A 22,725-nucleotide genomic window follows, 5' to 3' on the forward strand; every position below is an offset into this window, starting at 1 on the left:
TTGGGATGCTGAAGATGTTCTTTGATTGTTCCTCAACTACTTGAAGATATTTTTGTGGCACGGTGGACCCAGAATAGGTCTGGTGTCTATCTAGGTTATGGACCAGTATCATGTTAACATGTTCTCTACATGTTACCAGGATGATTTATGGATTGGTTATTGTTGTTTTGGCCTTAAGCCGACATGGCATATCATTGTAAAATGGATGTATGTAATGATCTTATTGTAATATCTTTTAGGTGTCCAACCTAATTGGTTTAGGCCTTAGGGTTGGTATAAAATGATGTAAGATCTCATTTTAGATTATGGGGATTATGTATTGTGGTCTTGGAATGAAATATCATATGCAAAGGAGATTTGGTCGATCATAGGTGATCGAATTGGGATTAAGGAAGAGGTCAAAGGCCTCCAGTATTGAGCTTAACTGGGACTGTAATCAAGCATGGTAGATTCTATCTCTGCCAGTTCGTTATTCTTGATTGTTGTCCACTTATCTTGAGGTGGTTATAACCTATCTATAGTCAGTGAGACTCTTTTGTAATGATTAGTACGCTCTAGTTAGTATGCCTTCCTGCATGTGTAGGCCCCTCATTGTATCACATAATTTTTGCAGAAGTATCATCTGACTGTGGGTAGGTTTCCCACCATGGTTTTCCCCTTTCCATGTTTTCCACGTACAAAGCATGGTGTTATGTGGTATAGTTGCATTGTGTTGATTATTTGTTTCATTGTTAAGTTTTATTGCTTACCGCTATCTATTTTTGTTATTCCGGTACTTAATGTTTATGTGATCCGGTTAAAGGTTATTAAGTGAATAATTGACATAATCTGTCAAAGACTAATTCACGCCCCCCCCCCCCCTCTCAGTTGTTCATCATTTATCCTAACAGTATGTAGCCACCTTCTTTAAAACTCATGATGAAAATTACCATCATTTTTGTTATACAAGTTCAAAAATATCTGTCACTAGAAGACAAAAACAATTATGCAAACTGTTTACAACCTTTATTCATCATTCGGATACATGCTACTCCATGCACTATAGTCTTCATCGGATGGCTAATTGAAATTCATGACTTCAACAAATTTTGACATGTATGGAATATATTTAACAACTACTTGGTTTACCTCTGTTTCAAAAGTTTCAAAAAATAATACTGTAGCAATTATTTCATCCATGCTATCCTCCAACATATTATTTCTACATGGGTATTGATGACTGTCTAAACCTCTTCCTTCCAAAATTGTAAAGGCTTCACTGCCCCTTCTCTATCTTCGATATCTAGCAAAAGAGTTTGTTCTAATTCACTTAAACTCTTCATCAATTCCCTTATCTTTCTTTCTATATTCTTTGGCAAAATTTAGACTTCCTGCATTGATTTTACCAGTAAATATGTTGGTTGGAGTGCATGTGGTCTCTCGACATGAAATTTAGAGGCCATCGACATCAATCTGAGTTCATTTCATCTTTGCAACCATTTTGTAAATAGGGGAATTGCCACTTCTTTATCATCATTAAATTTTTTAATAGGATTGAAAAGCAAAGAATATAAGGTATGGACACTATGTCACCTGCTATCAACTTTCTCATTCAAATGAGTTATCATTCAGCTAACTATATCCTTTTGCTACCCAACCGATTGATTTTCTGATTCTTTCAGCTTATTTAATAATTAAACAATCTTTTCTAAAAGATGAGACTCTTTTGGTTTAGTTGATCTTGTAGTATCTGTTAGTTCCCGGAGGCAACTGAGAGGGGGGGGGGGGTGAATCTGTTGTCCAATAAATTTTAAACCAAAACTAACTTAACCAAACTTAATGCTTAATACCGATAAACCAAAATTTAATGTCGGTAGACAGTTTTACAGTTAATTGCAGTACCGATAAAGTTTAATGCATGAAACCAAAAGACAAATAACGTACACAACACATAACACAATTATTTGTACATGGAAACCCTATAAGGGGAAAAACCATGGTGGGAAACCTTACCCACAATCAGATGATACTATTGCAAATAGTATGTGTGTACAATATGGAGTCTGCACATGTAGAAAGGCCAACTGCCTAGAGCTCAGTGCTCAATCACAAAATGGGAGTCACACTGACTATAATTGGATGGTTAAATCCAATGATAATGTAGTACTCAAAATAGCATCTTCATATGCTGAATTCAATACCAATTAAGCTCTTATTTACCTTCTTCAAACCTTCCTTTAATCTTAAATGATGTCTACGTGTATAGCTCTGCTTATATTCACATATACCTTATTACAATCCTTTTTTTTTCTTCCACACAATCTCATAAATGAGATCTTACATATATACCAAAACCTAAGACCAAATGAGTAGGTCATCTCACTAAGATATTACAATAAAATCAATTGCAAATGAATCAATATGTGATGCATGATGTCGGCTCAATGCATTTACAATAATAATTAATAGTCTTCATGATGTTCCTTACTGAATTGGAATAGATATGCTTGCCAGTGCATATCCTGGACCTATTTGCCGGTAACAACAAATATGCAAACCCGATTAGACCAATGAGAAAATCACCAAAACCAAGTGTCCAAACAATGTCTTTGACATAACCAAGTAATCTTTAGATGATAATAGATAATCCTTAGTGCTAGTGAATAATATAACCTGTCTGTTAACCAGATACCGGTGACTATGCATAAGTCATTGAACATGTCGATGAACATAACCAAAGATCTCCAAGTGTTTCTCAAGTGTTGACAAGTGTTGACATCAATGACAAAATCATATCAACATATCCAAAATACCAACAATCTCCCCCTTTGGAATTGATGGCAACACAAGATGGAAAAACTGTCTAAGTGCCAATGCAAAAATGCCAAAAACCAGAAACCAACAATCTCCAAAAGAGATCATCAAAATACAGATATAGAGAGTAACAATCTCTCCCCCAATGAATAATCTCTCCCAAAAAGATAATGAAAGATAAGGTGTTTTCCATAGATATCTCTCCCCCTTTGACATAAATGCCAAAGCGATTAAAAACAAAATACAATTAGTTCAAAGAACTTATCACAAAATACCAACTTTTCAATTTATCAAACTACTCCCCATAAGAAGTAGCTCTCCTCATCAAAGCCATAAAAAAATATTTCTTTGTTAATTTTGTCGGTTGATGACAATCATCAACTGTCTAAGTTTCTATCGGTGAGGGTATGACTTCAAGCTACTCCCTAAGATATTCAAAAGTTTCCTAAGGCAAAGGTTTGGTAAAGATATCTGCAATCTTCTCTTTAGTATTTACATAAACCAATTTCACTTCTTTTGCTTCAACATTCTCTTTCAGAAAATTGAATTTGATAGAAACATGTTTAGTTTTTGAGTGAAATACTGGATTCTTTGATATATCAATTGCTGCCATATTATCATAGTAAATGATTATAGGTTCCTTACATTTTACCTTTATGTCCTTCAACATTTTCTTAATCCATAATACATGTATACAATTAGTTGTTGCTGCAACATATTCTGATTCTATTGTTGATAAAGATATGGAACTTTGTTTCTTGCTCAACCAAGAGATTAATTTGCTACCAAGAAAAAATGCTCCGCCGGTGGTGCTTTTTCTGTCATCTACATCTCCTGCCCAATTTGCATCTATGTATGCACATAACTCAAAATTTTATCTTTAGGATACCATAAACCAAGATTTGTTGTGCCTTGTAGATACTAGAAAATCCTTTTTACTATTGATTCATGATTTTCCTTAGGATTAGTCTAAAATCTTGAAACAATACATACTGCATTCATAATATCAGGTCTTGTTTGTGTCAAATACTGTAAACCTCCTATCATAGACTTATACCTAGTCAAATTAATAGGTGTTGATTCATCCTTCAAGGATAGCTTATTAGTTGTAGTCATAGGTGTGCTTACCGGTTTAGAGTTTTCCATGCCAAATTTCTTTAGTAATTCCTTCAAGTACTTTGATTGATTTATGAATATACCTTTATCAGTCTGTGAGATTTGCAATCCTAGAAAGAATTTTATCTCCCCAATCATAGACATTTCAAATTCTTCCTGCATCTTATTAGAAAAGTCTTTACACAATCCATCTTCTCCTCCAAAGATTATATCATCAACAAAAACTTCAATAACCAAGATGTCATCATTAGTTACTTTGTAATATACATTGATGTCAGCATTGCCTTTAGTAAAACCAATCTTCAAAAGATATTTGTCCAATCTATCATACCAAGCTCTAGGAGCTTGCTTTAGTCCATATAAAGCTTTCCTTAACCTGCAAACCATATCTTTGTCATCTGTCAATGAAAATCCACCAGGTTGTTCAATGTAAACTTCTTCTTCGAGATCACCATTTAAAAATGCACATTTAACATCCATTTGATATACTATATAGTTCTTGTGTGCTGCAAAAGCTAAGAATAATCTCACTGCCTCAATTCTATCTACTGGTGCAATGATTTCATTGTAATCAATTCCTTCTTTCTATGAATATCCCTTACACACTAATCTTTCTTTATTTCTAATTACCTTACCATCTTCATTAAGTTTATTTCTGAATACCCATTTAGCTCCAATTACATTTTTGTCTTTAGGTCGGGGAACTAATGTCCATGTGTTATTCTTTTCAATTTGTTCTAATAAATCTTCCATAGCCTTAATCCAATGTTTATCTTTACATGTCTCATTCATAGTTACTGGTTCAATTTGAGAATTAAGACATACCTCTTCATTTGCCAGTCTTCCTCTAGTCATAACACCTTGATACGTGTTCCCAATTATCTGATTTTCAGAGTGATTCAATCTTACATACCAGAGTGTTTTTACTTGCTGTTGTTCCTCAGTCACTGTTGAATTCTTAGATGATGCCGATGTGACCGGATCAACATTCTTTACCGGTGTTCTCATAGTAGGTTCATTTGTGATTATCTCAAATGTCAGTTCGAAGTACCTTGAATTATCTCTAAATTGTTCATCAATCTTCACATTTGCACTTTCAATGATTTTTTGCAATCTCTTATTAAAAAATCTATATGCCTTGCCCTTAGATGAATAACCAAGAAATATTCCTTCATCACTTCTAGGATCAAATTTGCCAATATACTCATCTCTTCTAATATAGCATTTACTTCCAAATATTCTAAAATATTTAAGAGTAGGAGTATTACCAAACCATATTTCATGAGGGGTCTTACTAGTTTTAGCTTTGATGTGAACTCTGTTGAATGTATAAACAACTGTATTGACTGCTTCTCTCCAATACACATAAGGTAGATTTTCTTCTGATATCATGCTTCTAGCTACATCCAAAATAGTTATGTTCTTTCTTTCCACAAATCCATTTTGTTGGGGTGTCCGAGGTGTTGATAACTGTATTTTAATTCCATTCACTTCACAGAATCTATTACATTCCTTAGATGTGAATTCACCTCCTTGATCTGATCTCAAACATTTGATTTTCTTACTAGTTTCATTCTCTACCATCCCTTGAATAGTTTGAACTTCCCAAAAGCTTCTGATTTCTCCCCGAGAAAAGTAACCCAACACATTCTAGAATAGTCATCAATGTTTAGCATAAAATACCTATCTCCTTGTAAACTTCTAGTTCTTGTTGGACCACATAAATCAGTATGAATTAAGTCAAGAACATTATTGGATTTTTCTGGTATACTCTTAAAAGATGCTCTAGCTTGTTTTCCAAATTTACATTCCTTACATACTGGATTGTGAGGCTTAACAATCTTAGGTAAATCTCTTCCTACCTTAGTTGTACTGATTTTCACAATGCAATCAAAATTTAGATGACACAGTCTCTTATGCCATAGTCAACTTTCATCAATATGTGCAATCAAGCATGTCTTCTCATTGTTATTCAAATGAAAGATATTACCTCTAGTCTGATTACCGGTTGCAATTTCTAAGCCAGTTTTGTTCATGATTTTGCATTTACCATTCTTGAATTGTAATTGAAATCCCTTTTCAACTAATTGACCAACACTCAAAAGATTGTGCTTCAAACCTTAAACAAGCTTTGTCATCTCCAAATCTTACTAGACATCCATTGTATTCCTAAAAGGTTAAGAATTTACTCTTATCACCAGTCATATGATGTGAACATCCAGAATCAATAATCCATTCATCCTTATCTTCAATTTTAGCTACCAGGGCCTGCTCTACCAGTTGAATAGTAGGTGCTAGTTGATCTTTTGTTACTGCAACAAAATCCCATCCATTGTCTATTGGTTCCTCATTAGAATCATTAGTAACTCCTTCATCAATATAGTAACATAATTTGTCTCTATTCTTCTTAAATCTATACCTTTGATATTTAGGGTTAGGCTTGTATGTTCGTTTAGCTTCTTCTTTTAATCTTGCATGTCTATCAGGACACCTAGAAGCCATATGACCAATCTTATTGCAGTTAAAACATTTAAATGGTGCTTTACCTTGATAATTACTTCCAACTAGACCTTTAGGCATTTTCCTTGCAAATAGTGCTTCAAGCTCTTCCAGTTCTTCATTCTCCTTTCTAATTTCTTCAAGTTCTCTTGTATAAAAGTCTTTCCAATCATTCTTTTGCTGAAAATGATGATGATGATGATGTTGCAGATGATGATGATGCTTTGAAAGCTAAATCTATCTTAATAGTAGCAACAGGACCAAATTCCTCAAGTTCAAAAGCTAAAAGTTTTCCAACCAAAGTGTCTCTAGATACTGATGTATTAGGCATTGTTCTCAATTCATTTATAGAAGTATCTTTCATTTTATATACCAATGGAAGAGCTCTTAAAACTTTAGAAACAATTACATCTTTACTTAAGGTTCCTCCACAACATTGTATGCCCAAAACAATTTCATTTACTCTTTCCATAAAAGCAGAAATCCTTTCATCTTCTTCCATTTTTAGATTTTCATACCTAACCCGTAAGCATTCCAGTTTTGGAATTTTGACTGTGGTATCACCTTCATTCAATGTCTCCAATTTATCCCAAATAGCTTTAGCAATAGATCTATCTGATAATCCCATGATTTGCTGATCAGACAATGCGCTCAAGAGTGCTTCTCTTTCTTGGCAATCATTTTCCTCATCTTTAGCCAAGGTTGGTGGAATAGGTTAACCTTGAGTAGGAAAAACATAGCCATTCTTTGTAACATCCCATATGTCCTTCCCAATGCGATTCAGACATGTTTCCATCCTGATCTTCCATATGCCATAGTTAGTTCCATCAAGTTTCAAATTGTCCTTCCTGAAATAGTTGGAAGACATTGGATCTCCTCAAGCTGTTAAAATTTCACAAAAAGAGGACTAGGCTTTGATACCAATAGTTAGGTCCTAGAGGCAACTGAGAGAGGGGGGAGGGGGTGAATCATTGTCCAATAAATTTTAAACCAAAACTAACTTAACCAAACTTAATGCTTAATACCGGTAAACCAAACTTTAATGCTGGTAGACAATTTAATAGTTAATTGCAGTACCGGTAAAGTTTAATGCATGAAATTGAAAGACAAATAATATACACAACACATAACATAGTTATTTGTACGTGGAAACCCAGTAAGGGGAAAAACCATGGTGGGAAACCCTAACCACAATCAGATGATACTACTGTAGATAGTATGTGTGTACAATATGGAGTCTGCACATGCAGAAGGGCCAACTGCTTAGAGCTCACTACTCAAACACAAAATGGGACTCACACTGACTACAATTGGATGGTTAAATCCAATGATAATTTACTGCTCAAAATAGCATCTTCATATGCTGGATTCAGTACTAGTTAAACTCTAATTTTCCTTCTCCAAACCTTCCTTTAATCTTGAATGATGTCTGCATGTATAGCTCTGCTTATATTCACATATAACTTATTACAATCCTTTTTTTTTCTTCCACACAATCTCATAAATGAGATCTTACATATATACCAAAACCTAAGACCAAATGAGTATGTCAACTCACTAAGATATTACAATAAAATCAATTACAAATGAATCAATATGTGATGCATGATGTCGGCTCAATGCATTTACAATAATAATAAATCATCTTCATGATGTGTCATGCTGATCTGGAATAGATATGCCTGTCGGTGCATATCCTAGACCTATTTGCCAGTAACAACAAATATGCAAACTTGATTAGACCAATGAACAAATCACCAAAACCAAGTAATCTCTAGATGATAACAGATCATCCTTAGTGGCTATGAATAATATAACTTTCCAGTTAACCAGATACTAGTGACTATGCATAAGTCATTGAACATACCGGTGAACATAACCAAAGATCTCCAAGTGTTTCTCAAGTGTTGACAAGTGTTGACATCAATGATGGAACCATATCAACATATCCAAAATACCAATAGTATCAGGCTTATCATCATCATCATAGGGGACTAATGCCATATGAGGGACATCAACACTTGTATCTAGTTGAACTGCTTCTCCTCTTTGGGCTATAGGTGGCGACCTAGATGTCGATGGCTTAGATGGCCTTGTAAGTGCAGGATAGTGAACCTTTATTTGTCCCTGCTCAAGGATTTGCACTCTCATTTACAACTCCACACACCTTTTCTAAGATGCATTATAATCATTAAAAAGCTTGTCAAACTTTCTTATCAGCTCAGCCCTCTTTGAGCTTCTCATTTTCTACTCTCATGTGCAAGTTTATCAACATCAATATTTAACTTTATAGCATCTACACTTGATGTGTGAGATGTTCTTTTTCTAATTAAGCTTCCCCTCAATCTGGGGTTTAAATCACTAATGTTAGGCTTCCTAGGTCCTTCCTCTAGTGCCCACATTGCAAAGGCTGCATTATGATCTGCAAAATCTAACCCTCTTAATGCCAACCTTGCTTCTTCTTTTGGATTGGAAGGTTGACCATTTAATTTCCTAATTGTATCAAATGTCACTGCATCTGCTATGTCCCATTCTGGCAAAATCAAGACTCTAGCCTGACTTATAACTTTCTTGCCCTCATGAACAGTGATTTCCTTAAATTCTCCCCTCATCTCATTCTTTACCTCTTCTTGGTTTTCTTGATCTGATATGTCTGGCCTTTGGGCCTTCTTCTCAATAATTCTTCTTTTGTACTCCTCAACCTTCATCTTCCATACTAACTACAAAATGGGTGGGCTCCCCACAAAAGCATCATCCTCAAGGAACTTATCACATGCCTCCTTTCTTGCATACTAACTACAAAATGGGTGGGCTCCCCACAAAAGCATCATCCTCAAGGAACTTATCACATGCCTCCTTTCTTGCATCTTTGAAGGCTTTACCCTGGATATCCAAGGGAGTAAGATCAAACTCCAAATTAGGAGGCAAATCAGGAACACCGATTGCATTTTTGCACTTGTTGCAATGAACATATCTTCCCCCATTTATTCTTCACCCTTCCTTACTTGTGAAAATGATATAGCTGATGGCAAAGGACTTTTGTCTGATTCTTCAAGATCAATGATCCTAATTCCTTGAAGAGGCTTAGTTTGTATCTTAGGGAAAGGCTCTGCACTCATCATCTTCTTACCCTTTCTCCTTATTAATCTTCCACTATCATTGCTACTATCCTCTTAATCACTCATTTCTTCTCTTGCTCTTTTGTGAGAAGATTCCCGAATAGGCCTCCTTGCTACCATGCCACCTACTCTCTAAGATAAATGAGGTTGTGAGCTTGATTGTTTTCAGACATGAACTTCTTCAAGTTTGGCTATCCTCTCCTTTAAAATATTCTTCAACTCATCAAAAAATTTCATAACAAAATCGATCTTGGCACAGAATGGAGAAAAATCCTTTAATGGGTCATATTTTGGATCCATCTTTTAGATAGAAGCCCATAATTTTATGAAGATTAATCACTTCTCTTTTCTCCATTCCTAAGTCATAGAATCAAATTCATTCCTAATTAAGTCCTCAAGAAAATTATGCTCATGGGGCAACAAAGCTCCTTTTATTCTTGTTCTAAAAGTTCTATAAAACCCCCCAGGATCACTGTGTCTAGCTATACTCACCCCCAAATGATATGGAGACAAGAATTTATCAAAATGCTCATATCCTCCCCTCAAATTTATGAAATAAGGGATGATAGTGTAATCCAGAAAAATTGTTCCTTTTCCCTTCCCTTTTAAATCCTTATCCTGAATGCATCCTATTTGCCACATCACCTTAGCAAAACCCATTCTCAGAGGAACGTTGAAGGGCAGTACATGTGGCTATCTAGAGAAACCGTAGATTGTGATAATAGTACTTATAGAGTAGGGGATAAAATCCTCCCAATTATGTTCAATCCAGGAAAGAGGTAACCTCTCCTTGGGTCTCACAAAATCATGTAGTTCCTTAGGAATCCTTGGTGGATTTACTGTTAATATTTGCCACAACCTAGAAGAAAAATTGTTATCAAACCTTACAAAGTTGGTCTATTGTCTATCCCAAGATATATATGTGCTCCAGAGCTGTACTAGAATCTCCTAGTTATCAATTGTCCTTTTGAGGTTCATGGTACCCTCACAGTAATCTGCATTCCTAAAAAGGAACATATACATGAGTAAAGAATACCTAGAGAAATTAGCACCAACTACTTGATTCTTAATGTCCAATAACCCCTCATGAATATTTTCCTCAAGGTAAGGGACAAATTTGAAGACCACCATATAGTCTGGATGTTGTATTTGCATAGCCATGTACATAAAATTAGGTGACATCACTATAATTGGCACCATATGGTCTGGATGTTGTATTTGCATAGCCATGTACATAAAATCAGGCGACATCACTGTAATTGGATTAAAACCCAATATTTGGCATATAGAGAAGAAAGTATCCTAAAAATAGGAAACAAAAGCACCAATTGGGAATGGCTCCTCTGAGCTATGACCAATATGGTATGTTGTATTCCCTACTCTGGCCAAATGCATCAGAAGGAAATTCTTTGTAATGAACTCCCTCATCTTGTAATACTCTGCCTTTTTCTCATTCAAATCTATCTACACCAAGCTCAGAGATGGTTCATATAGATCAAAATCTCTTGGAACTCTTCCCTTTAGATGGTTAATATAATTTCTCCATCATTCCCCTTAATAACCCTTGAAACAAGGTCATATCTGTTTGCAACAACTTTGAGTAGGTCGACGTCCATGATTACACTCGGCACTACCAACTTACCCAAATCATACTGCCAAGGAATTGATAATGGGGAATGCAAATTCCTTTGTCCATACCATGACTTGAATATTTCTAACCCATTCATCGATATATTAGCATCTGCCAAGCGGAATGCTTTATAAGTTAACCCTTCCCCTACGGGTTTTCCATTCACAAATCTCCGCCCCTACTATTTATCATTTGTCGAGGGCTTCAATTGGTCCAAGAAATCATCATATAGATTTCTTTTCATATAATCCATTTTTCCTAAATGTTTCCATGAGGGAGCCACCTTTTGTAACTAGGTCTTTATACTATAACTCCAAATTTAGGAAGGAAAGACTAGGGCTAGTATGAGATTTTAAATTACCAGAGTATTTCAAACAAATTTCACTACTCCTTGACTAGCACCTAACCCTACAAAAAATTGAATTCTCTTTTTACAACTTCACGCACAATTTATAACATCAATTTGTTTTAAGAATAGGTGAAGGGCTTAGATAAACTTACTACTTCAATTTTCACCAGAGAGATGACAATTCTGTGTTGCAAAAAGTTGTTTCAACCTTCATCAGCAACATGAAAACCTTCTTGATTGCTATGAAATCTTTTACAAATGAAGAACAATTTTTTAAGAGTCTTTAATTACTGCCTAGAAAAGAATGCAAATGTCTCGTCTGCCATTACTACGCGTGCGAGTGAAACAATGACTCAAAACTTGCATTTCAAAAAGTTTAAAACCTAGCCGTCGATCATCTTCCAAGTTGGCAAATCCAATGATCATCTCTTGTCGACTCAACACTTGACTTTCTATCTATATCAACAGACCCACAAAATCATGACTAATTAGCACCACATCATCTTTCGACCAGACTTTGTCAGCAGCCCCACCATAGGTCTTCCTGGCCAACCCGGACATGTGGCATCATCTCATGATGACGCGGTCTACAACTTCCTTACAAATTCCATCGTGGGATACGGGTGTCATTGGATCTATTCAAACTTTACTACTTTGCACAATGCCTTTTAACTCCTCTAGAATTTAAAATCGAGCACCTTTTACCTCAGGACATAAGACCACCATTAATTTTGAACATGTGCCAATTTATAGGACTGTTAGTAAACCAACTTTTGGTTGGGAACCAAGAACACTGAGAGGGGGGGTGAATCGGTGTTCTGTTGGTATGAAATTTTTTTATCCTTTTATACTATGCATATATAAACCAATAAACAAATAAACCATCCACATAAATGAACACCATAACACATAGAATTTATACGTGAAAAACCTCAATGAGGAGAAACCATGGTGGGATTTTTGACCCACAATATTAGTTCACTGGCCATATGAAAAGATATTACATATAATAGGGGCTTGCACTTGCAGGAAGGCACACTGCCTAGAGCATACTGCTCATAACTAGAGAGCCTCACTGACTACAAGCTTTCTACGAAAGTATGTTACTGAAAATGAACTCAAGAATGCATCTTCTATGCCAAATAGAGTTCTTGTTCCGTCTCTGCTCTGTACGGTTCATAAACTCTGAACTGTTACCAACATCTCTTCTCCTCCAAGAATGCTTTCCAAGCTATCTATAGATCATTGCATGCTATAAAATTTACATACAAAATGATCTTCATACATATATTTTGCATTATATAGTTTTGCTATAGTCTCCTATATCCACACATATCATCTATCACATCATTGCAAAAACAACCTAGCAGATTGACCTATATACCTATTACAAATGATATGCGTTATGTTAGCTTACAATACATTTACAAAAGATATTCAATGTTGGCCTTGAAAATAATTACAAAATGATTTATTAAGTAAATCCTCCTTGATGTCGCCTTCCAATGAAGTATTGATGTCGGTGTCGATACCGGTGTCGGTCCCGATGTAGTCCTGAATACTCGAAAGCCGGTATCTGTGTGTGTGAAAAGTGGACCTGTATCTGTAATACACAACAATTCAATCAAGTCATTACATGCATGGTTAGACAGATATAAATATGAATATGAAAACCATAACAAATCGACCCATTGCCTTCTAAAAGATGCGAGTATAAGATTGCTCTCAGATTTGTATAAGCAATCCAGTGACTAGACTACACCAAGATGAAGGATTTAATCTATATGAGAATGATATTAGCTAGATGGATGCAAGATTAATCTAACAAGATTTAAGCAATAAATGAGCTAGATGATCTAAATATGTATGCAATATTCTCAATGAACCTAGAGAAAAATCAGCATAATAACAATATATTCTCCAAGATCCTTTTTTTTTAATGAGAGATGAGAGCTTGAATTTATAGAAAATTTATAAAGAAACCAAAGGCTGAGATGAAATGATGATGAGTGGTCAAGATTTTCCAAGAGGAAGCACAATCCAGGTGAATTGATGTGATTGGATGCTTTTCTCAGTTTTAAAAGAAATTGAACTAAAATTAAGATAAAATCAAGAAAAATTGTTTTATTCTCTATTTCATTCAATTTTAATATTTAATTGTTTTAATTGCTTTCTTTGAGATTATTTATCAATTTTTAATTTGTTTTTTTCAATATTATCTCCAATTGATTTCTTTTCTCAATTCTTAATTCTTTTTTGGTCAATTAATTCCTTTTTTGATTTATTTCCTTTTTTTTGAATATTTGTGCTCATAATTTCCAATTCCTCTTTCTTGATTTGTTTCCTTTTTTGAATATTTATGGCAAATTGATTTATTTAATTAAATATGCTAGGATATTTGATAAAATAAATAAGATAGTTGTTTAAAATGATTTACTTGAAATTATTTAATTAATTAAATAAATATTTAATTAATATTGGTTGATTAATTTTCCATGTGACATTTGATAATTAAAGGATTAATTGTGTGCTCAAGATTGATTTAATTGCCTTTGGTTAGGACCTTGGTGATGTTGTCGAGATTAGGGGCTGATGGTTAAGATGACCATTTTTAGGGTATTATAGTATTTACCGATATATGCCTCCTAGTGCCGGTATATGATTTCTATATGATCTTGTTGCCATCAATGACAACAAAATGAATCCAATGAGTGTCAATTGTCAACAATCTCCCCCTTTGGCATTGATGGAAACACTCATGTGAAAAATGTATTCACTGTCGGTATGCTCCATCTGATATCCTTCCCATGTGTTTCTTTGAAATTTTTCACATATATGCATACTCCCCCTTTGACATTAATGCCAAAGACTAGTGAAAGAATTGAAAGAATAAAAGAATACTGTTAGTTTCATTTTGGCTTAGTCATCTTCAGGATTTTTGGGTTTTGCAATAACTAAAGATATGTATCCCAGCTGGATTTGAAAGTATCAGAAACAGATGCTAGTCCAATTAGTAAGTGGGTAAGTATTTCCTTCTCTTGTATATCTGTCATTGTGGGTTTACCTATCATATCCATGTACTCTTTCTTATGAACACCCCTTGAATCTAGTCTAGGACTTACCAATCATCTTAGATTTCTTTCTCTTCACATGATTTTATATTTCTCCTTCTGAAAAGAAATAAATTGGTTCTCCAAGGACAAAATTTGTCCATCAAGAGATGTGGTCAGTGCAGTCAATCCATCAAAAGAATTAGCATTTTTTGCCATCTTATCATATAACTCCTTCAATATGCTATCTACATTAGCTGTAAGACTCTATGTTACAACACACTCTATAGATATTTGTACATTGTTTTAAACAAACCTCAATATGAATAAGTTTATCCTCAATTTTATTCTTGGTTTCTATAATCTGATCAAAAGTTGTTCTTTTTACTGCTGTGAAATTGTCCAAAGCCTGTCAATCTGCAATCCGCCTCAGAGATTGAAAATTGTTAGAGATATGCTCTATTAGAGTCTTGAGCTTACCGAAAGGGCTTGCTCCATCTTCAATCTAACAGTCAAGTATTAGTTTGTGCAATACTGAGACCGATTGATCAATTGATCATTTATCTGCATTACCTTCCTTCAGTAATTTTTGAGTAGCCATCATCATTAATTAAGTTGGACTCAACATAGAGACTGATTTCTTCTCAACCTGAGAAGTGTCAATTGCCAAAACCTTTATCAGGGAGTCAGTTTTACCTGCTGGTATGGACTCAGTTGTTGGCATTTTTTATGTTTATGTTGTGATTGTCATTGATGGACACACACTTGCATTAAGATCATCTTTATATGTATGAGTTAGAGCACAACCGGTATTTGTTTCAACTGGCATGTTGCAAGTATGTTGTATTATAGTCATTAGACTATTGATGTTTTACAGAATGTGTTTACCAGTCTAAAGTGGCATGTTGACCTCAAGCGGTATGAGGGATTAAAGCGGCATAACACATTTTGAGTAGTCTTCATTTTTGTCAAACCGGCAACTGGTATTTTGTATGAACCGGTAATACTCTATGATGAGTTACCAACTGGCATTTTATGATGAGTTATCAATCCACCGATTGTTTGATGGTGCCGACACACTGGCGGTGCTTCTTGTGTCATGTTACTGAGTATGTCTAGATTCATTGAACCTAGGAAATTGAAATGTAATCCTATTGGACAAACATGAAATCAGACTCCTTTAAAAGGAAATCATGTCTAGGGTTTTAGGTTGTTGCTGAAAGGGTTTATGTTGTGACTAGGGTTTAAGGTGGTTGAGTTGAAAAGAATATAAATGTGTAGAAGACTGAAGTAATGCAGGAGTGCATTAAGAACAAGCTATCAGGATCTAACTAAGTAGTATGTGCTATTAGATAGATCAAACACTTGTTGATTACTCACATCTTTGACAAGTCTGTAGCCCTTAACCGGGTAGGCCCAAAAGCCTTTTGTAAAATCCTCTAACAAGGTGGTTCACCTTTGTGAATCTAAAAGCCTCTAGAAAGGTAGTCCTTGATTGGACTTATCTCCTAACAGAGATTGAGATTCCTAACAGGGTTTGTTCTGGTGAAGAACATTGTAAGACCTTAACCGGTCTGGTTTCTATTCTGCAGATAGTGACTTGTGAGTTCCATCTCACCGTGGTTTTTCCCATTTGGGTTTCCACATCAAATATCTTTTGTTATGGTTGTATTTCTTTTGTGGGTGAATGCGTTATTTGCATTTTGGTTTGTATGTGTGATAACCGGTTTGTCTGTTAAACTATTTTACCGGTTTATCTTTAGACTATTTAAGTGTTTAAGTGGAAGATTTTTCGGTATACTAATTCACGCCCCCTCTTAGTATTCATCAATTGGTATCAGAGCCTACCTCTCTATAAGTTTAACCACTTGGAAAGAGATATGGGGAAATACACCTTGAGGGAACTTACTCAATGGCTCACTCAGTCTGAGCAAGCCTATGATGATCTTATGGTCAAATATAAGGCATGTCAAGCAAAAAGGAGAGAACATGTAGAAAAGTTGATGGAGCTATCTGAAAATAGTTCTGCAGATGAAGCAGACATGGAAGCCCTAATTGCAGAAGTAAATAAGTTGAATGAATCAAACTCCAACTTGAGAAAGGAGTTGGAAGGACTGACTATCCGGATGTGTCAAGAGCTTGAGAACCAGAGAAAAACTGAAGACCTAGTGAAAGAAAGAGATTGTGAGATCTCCAAGTTGAAACAAGAGATGAGTGCCCTAAATTCTCAACTCCATGCAAGCAAGGTGGAAAAGGAAGAAATGCAAGGAGAACTAAACACTTCCATCTCTCAGAATGAAAATTTGTTGGAAACAAATGCTGCTATTTCCAAAGAACTCTCTAAGTCAAAGGAAATACTTGCTAAGTTCAGCAAAAGTACTGTCAAGCTAGAGAAAAAGCTTGAGTCGGCTAGACTGGTAAAGAATACTAAGGGACTTGGTTTCTCTGGACATGAGGAAGGAGAATCCTCAGGAACAAATGCTGAAGCATCAAAGAAGCAACTGGTACTCAAAGGTAAAGGTAAGCAAAAATTCAAACCTGTTTGCTTTAACTATCTTAAAGAAGGACACACTGCCAATGTATGTAGGAGCAAATCCTACAATAATTTTCCTTACTTTATTAACAATGTACCTATATCCAATAAGTTCAATGGTCATTGTTATGCATGCAACAAGTATGGGCATAGAGCATTTGAATGCAGGTTTGTCATGAATGACACTGGAAGATATCCTCAGAGGACCCAAGGAGTTGGTCCCGAACCTTTTGTGAACCGGAATCACAACCGGATTAATGTCTTCAATCATCAACCAAGAAGCGATGATTATCAAGTGGCAACCAGATGGAGAGAAAATCGTATGATCTGTAATGGTCATGGTCACACTACTGCAACATGCAGAAGGAAGAATGGAAACATGAACAATGGACCTTGGAGAGCACCTGGATTGGTTTGCTATCACTGCAACAAACTAGGTCACATTGCAAGATTCTATAGAAGAAAAAAGAGTATATCTGATGATATATCGGTCACTCAGGAAGGAGGAATTGATGTTGAAATAGTTCAAGTGGACATGAAAAAAACCTAGAAGAGGAAACCAGTAATGTTGGAAGAGGAACCGGTTTCTGCACCTAGTGTGGAAATATCAGAACCAGCAAACTAAGCTTCAAAAGGCTTAGGGGGAGCAAACGGCAAAATGTTTTTGAACCCCTGGTTTAAACCGACAAAAGACCTTAACCGGTATATGATACCTGTCGCTTGGCAAAAGATCAGAAATGGTAAAAAAAAAGGCAAATTAGGGTTTATTCCCTAATGGAGGAGAATTAATGATGGTAGGTGAGGACTATGTTTAAAACCATTTTTGAAATCATTTCTCACTATCAGTTTTTGAGCAAAGAAAAGATTTTCAAAGAGCAGAGTGACGAAAAGGCGATTTGAGCTGAAATTTGGAGAAATTGAGAAACCGCGAAGGAGATTCAAATTCAAATAGCAAACGGTCAAGTGGAGAACACGAAGCGGTGATTCAGCTACCGACGAAGTGAAGTGTAAAGGAGAATCGAAAAGCCCTAAATTCACATGTTTTGAAAGGTATTTCTTGAGTTCTTAAAATTTCTACAATGGCTTCCGCATCTTATACCAGTTCTAGTGCATCTATTGAGTTTGAAATTTTTATTCAATGGAAGTCAAATTATAATGCCCTATCACAAGTTCCGGCTGGAATGATAGTAGAAGAGGGAATCTCATATTATATTGATTGTCAACTCGAAGACCTAGGGTCTCTAGCTATCCATACCCAACTAGGTATGTTTTGTGGACAAGATAAGATGATCAAACTGGAGTATAGTATTCTAGAGAAGAAGTAACTCCACAATGTTGTTTACTTCCTAGAGGATTTCATAGAAGATCATATAAGGATTATTCTGAGCAGGGTCCATGGTGACTAAATGTACTTGGAGAGGATGCATGATATCACACCGCAGGTAATTCATGCAGTCACCAGTTTCTGCAATACAGGGGAAGTACCAGCCATAAGGACAGTTAGCAAAACTGAGATGTCCAAGTTCACCGGTTCAGTGAGTGATTCACGAGGCATGACTGTAAATTCAATCAAGGATGATCTAGTTAAGTATGCCTGCATGGTGATAGGCTACCGGATGTTCTCAGCCAATAGAATCAACTCTATATCTGTTGCAATGGTAAATGCCGCTTACCGAATGATAAAGGAGGATGCATCATTCGACCTATGCACCGGTATGCAGAGGCAACTCCTATTGAACATAAAATCAATCAAACAAGATAATGCACTGAGGTTCAAGTTTGGACAACTATTTGTTGGGTTGTTCTTTTACTTTCAAGGATACTTCCCAAGAGTAGGAGACGTTCAGTGGTCTAGTGACCAACTGGTAACCAAGCAAATCAAGGAAAGCATTGAAGCACTTGGAACCAGTTACCCTGATATTCTGAACAAGTATTTTGATGAGTTCAGAAGGAAGATGAGCCAAAGAGTGAGGATATCAAGAGACGTCATCAAGAAATATGAAGATGATATTTGCTTCACCATCCAAGTGGACAAATGTATAATGGAGGCTGTTGAGCCTAGAATGGAAGAAGTGGAGCCAATGGGATATGAGGTCATGTACGACATGCTGGAAGGGTATGCCTCTACTCTTATTGCCTCACCACTTGATCCTAAGGTGAAGAGAACCAACACCTACCTAGAGAGGATAGCACCAGCTGAGGAACCACCAACAGTGAAAGAGAAAGGACTGGCAGTGAAGAAGGCAAAGACAGTGCCTGCAACATCAACACCGGTTACTACTACAACTCCAAAAGTGACCAAGTGGTCACCAGCTAAGAAGAAACTGGAAGCTACACTGGATAAAGTGTTTTAGAGAAAGAGGAAGATGAGAAGCAACTCTCCAGACTCAGAAGAAACTATGTCTGAGGAGGAGCCCAAAAAGGCGAGATAGATAAGAAAGAAGACACAGAGTGAACCAGCATCTTTAGCACCAGTAAATATAGATATCCCCTCCTATAAACCTTTGACACATTGTCAAAGAACAATAAAGAATATTAGGAGAAAAGTGTTAAATGATTTACTTGAGTGTTTTGATGACTTCAATGAGGATGAAAAGGAAGTGGTTCAAAAGGAAATAATTCAGTATCTGTGTAGTAATGACCGGTCACCCTCAGAGATTAAGTCTTAGACACCAGATTCTTTATATATGTCATTAGATAATAGATGGTGCATTGCCATAGAGAAAGAAGAGGAAATTAGAGAGAAGGTTTTTGCACAATACTTTCCCGACCTGTCAAATTCTGAATTATATGATGTTATTGATCTAAATAAAGGACTCTTCTTCACTAGAAAAAGAAGACTTTGGCTGTTAGAAGGTAGAGGTGCTAATGTCAAAAAGGTCACCCATCTGTTTATGCAAATTGTTGTCCAGACTCACAAAGCACATTTGGCCAACTAGCAAGAAGAAGAAGAACCGGTTATATCCAAACCAGATGAAGCATTTGATGATGAAGGAAATCTAGTTGTAGAACCAATCGACACTATTGATGTCGATGCCCTGGATGTAGAATATGTCACTCAAGACATGCCTTCTAAGGGAATAGGACAGGATCATCAAGCCAAATAGAGCAATAAGCAAGCCAAGGATAGAAAGGAAGTGGCTAGGGAACAGGCAAAGAAGAAGAAGAGGGATGAAGATGAGGTAAAGCGGAAAGAGGAAGAGAAGAGAAAAGAGGAAGAGTAGAAAAGAAAAGGTGAAGAGAAGAAGAGGCAAGAAGATGAGAGGAAAAAGAAAGAAGAAGAGGATAAAGAAGAGAAGAAGCGAAAGGAAGAAGAAAAGAAGAAGAAGGAAGAGGAAGAGAAAGAAGAAGAGAAGAGGAAGGAAGTTGAGAGGAAGAAGAAGGAAGAAGAAGACAAGGAATAGGAAAAGAAGAAGGAAGCAGAGAAAAAGAAGAAGGAAGAAGAAGATAAGGAAGTGGAGAAAAGGAGAGAAGTGGAGAAAAAGAAAGCAGAAAAGGACAAGATAGGAGAAGCAGAGAAGAGCACACAAATGGAGACTCTGAAGGCAACTGGGAGTCAAGCCAAACTGGCTGATATCACCAGTCCTATCGATCTCCAGTCTGCAAGTGAATCAGAGATAATGCAGAGCATTAAGGTAGCTCAAGAGCACCTTGAAAACATTCTTCATTAGCTAGACTAAAGCTCCTATGCATATTAGTAGATGATCAAGTGCAGAGTTTGATACCTGGTACAAATCTTCTTAGTTTGATACCTGGTACAAATCTTCCAAACACCAATTCTTCATTAGCTAGACTAAAGCTCCTATGCATATTAGTAGATGATCAAGTGCAGAGTTTTGAAGAGGTAGCAGAGGCTAATGTCAAGAAGGAGCATCAAAAGGCTCTTAATATATCTCTGGTCTGAACTGAAGAAAGAACAAAAGGACATAAGGGACGCTCTAGATGAGGGGAATATGCTACTCAACAAAATTTGTCAACCCCATTTGTTCTATGATGATGTGCTAGCTCAGAAGCAAAAACTTGAATAGGACTTGCAGTCCTACTTGAGCACATTCAAGCTACCTTATGAATCCTTCACAACTTATGGGCAAACCATTCACCGGTTTCATATCCACTCAGCCAAAATGGAGCAAGAAATCAGCACACGGTCTAGAGATTTGTAGGAGTTACAACTGGTTTTAGTTCCATGTCTGCAAATTATTCAGAAGTGTTATTTGAACTTGGATGCCTTGACAGTTACACAGGAGATGAGAACAGTTGATACCATGGAAGAATAGGTCTCCAAGATGCAAACAAAGAAAGAAGTGGCCACCTCCCTACTTGAGTCCTGGTCTCTATCAATGAAGCAATTCTTGCAGGACTATAAATCTATTTTTGACAAGTACTACTCCTTATTGTCATAAACTTTTATTGTTTTAATATCAAATGGAAATAGGGTTGTTCAGTGGTACTTTGTCATTGTTGGCAAAGGGGGAGAAGTACTCTATTTTGGAGAAGTATAGGGGAGAAGTATCTGGTTTTAAAATTTTTCTATATGCTTCGTTATATGCTCTGATATCTCAATGTTTATGCTCTGTATGCAAAATTGCTATTGATTGTATTGTTAAAGGGATAGTGTATATGCTTAGGGGGAGCAATTTTGCTAATGACATAATTTTGTTGTAAAACACTTATATGTCAAAATTTTATTTTCCTAAGTGTTGCCATCAATGCCAAAGGGGGAGATTGTTGGCATTTTTTATGTTTATGTTGTGATTGTCATTGATGGACACACACTTGCATTAAGATCCTCTTTATATGTATGAGTTAGAGCACAACCGGTATTTGTTTCAACCGGTATGTTGCACATATGTTGTATTATAGTCATTAGACTATTGATGTTTTGCAGAATGTGTTTACCAGTCTAAAGCAACATTTTGACCTCAAGCAATATGAGGGATTAAAGCGGCATAACACATTTTGACCAGTCTTCATTTTTGTCAAACCGGCAACCAGTATTTTGTATGAACAGGTAATACTCTGTGATGAGTTACCAACCGACATTTTGTGATGAGTTATCAATCCACCGATTGTTTGACGGTGCCGACACACTGGTGGTGCTTCTTGTGTCATGTTACTGAGTATGTCTAGATTCATTGAACCTAGGAAATTGAAATGTAATCCTATTGGACCAACATGAAATCAGACTCCTTTAAAAGGAAATCATGTCTAGGGTTTTAGGTTGTTGCTGAAAGGGTTTATGTTGTGACTAGGGTTTAAGGTGGTTGAGGAGTTGAAAAGAATATAAATATGTAGAAGACTGAAGTAATGTAGGAGTGCATTAAGAACGAGCTATCAAGGATCTAACTGAGTAGTATATGCTATTAGATAGATCAAACACTTGTTGATTACTCACATCTTTGACAAGTCTGTAGCCCTTAACTGGGTAGGCCCAAAAGCCTTTTGTAAAATCCTCTAACAAGGTGGTTCACCTCTGTGAATCTAAAATCCTCTATCAAGGTAGTCCTTGGTCGGACTTATCTCCTAATAGAGATTGAGATTCCTAACAGGGTCTGTTCTGGTGAAGAACATTGTAAAACCTTAACCGGTCTGGTTTCTATTCTGCAGATAGTGACTTGTGAGTTCCATCTCACCAT

Source organism: Cryptomeria japonica, chromosome 10, assembly GCF_030272615.1.
Source record: "Cryptomeria japonica chromosome 10, Sugi_1.0, whole genome shotgun sequence".
Classification (NCBI taxonomy): domain Eukaryota; kingdom Viridiplantae; phylum Streptophyta; class Pinopsida; order Cupressales; family Cupressaceae; genus Cryptomeria; species Cryptomeria japonica.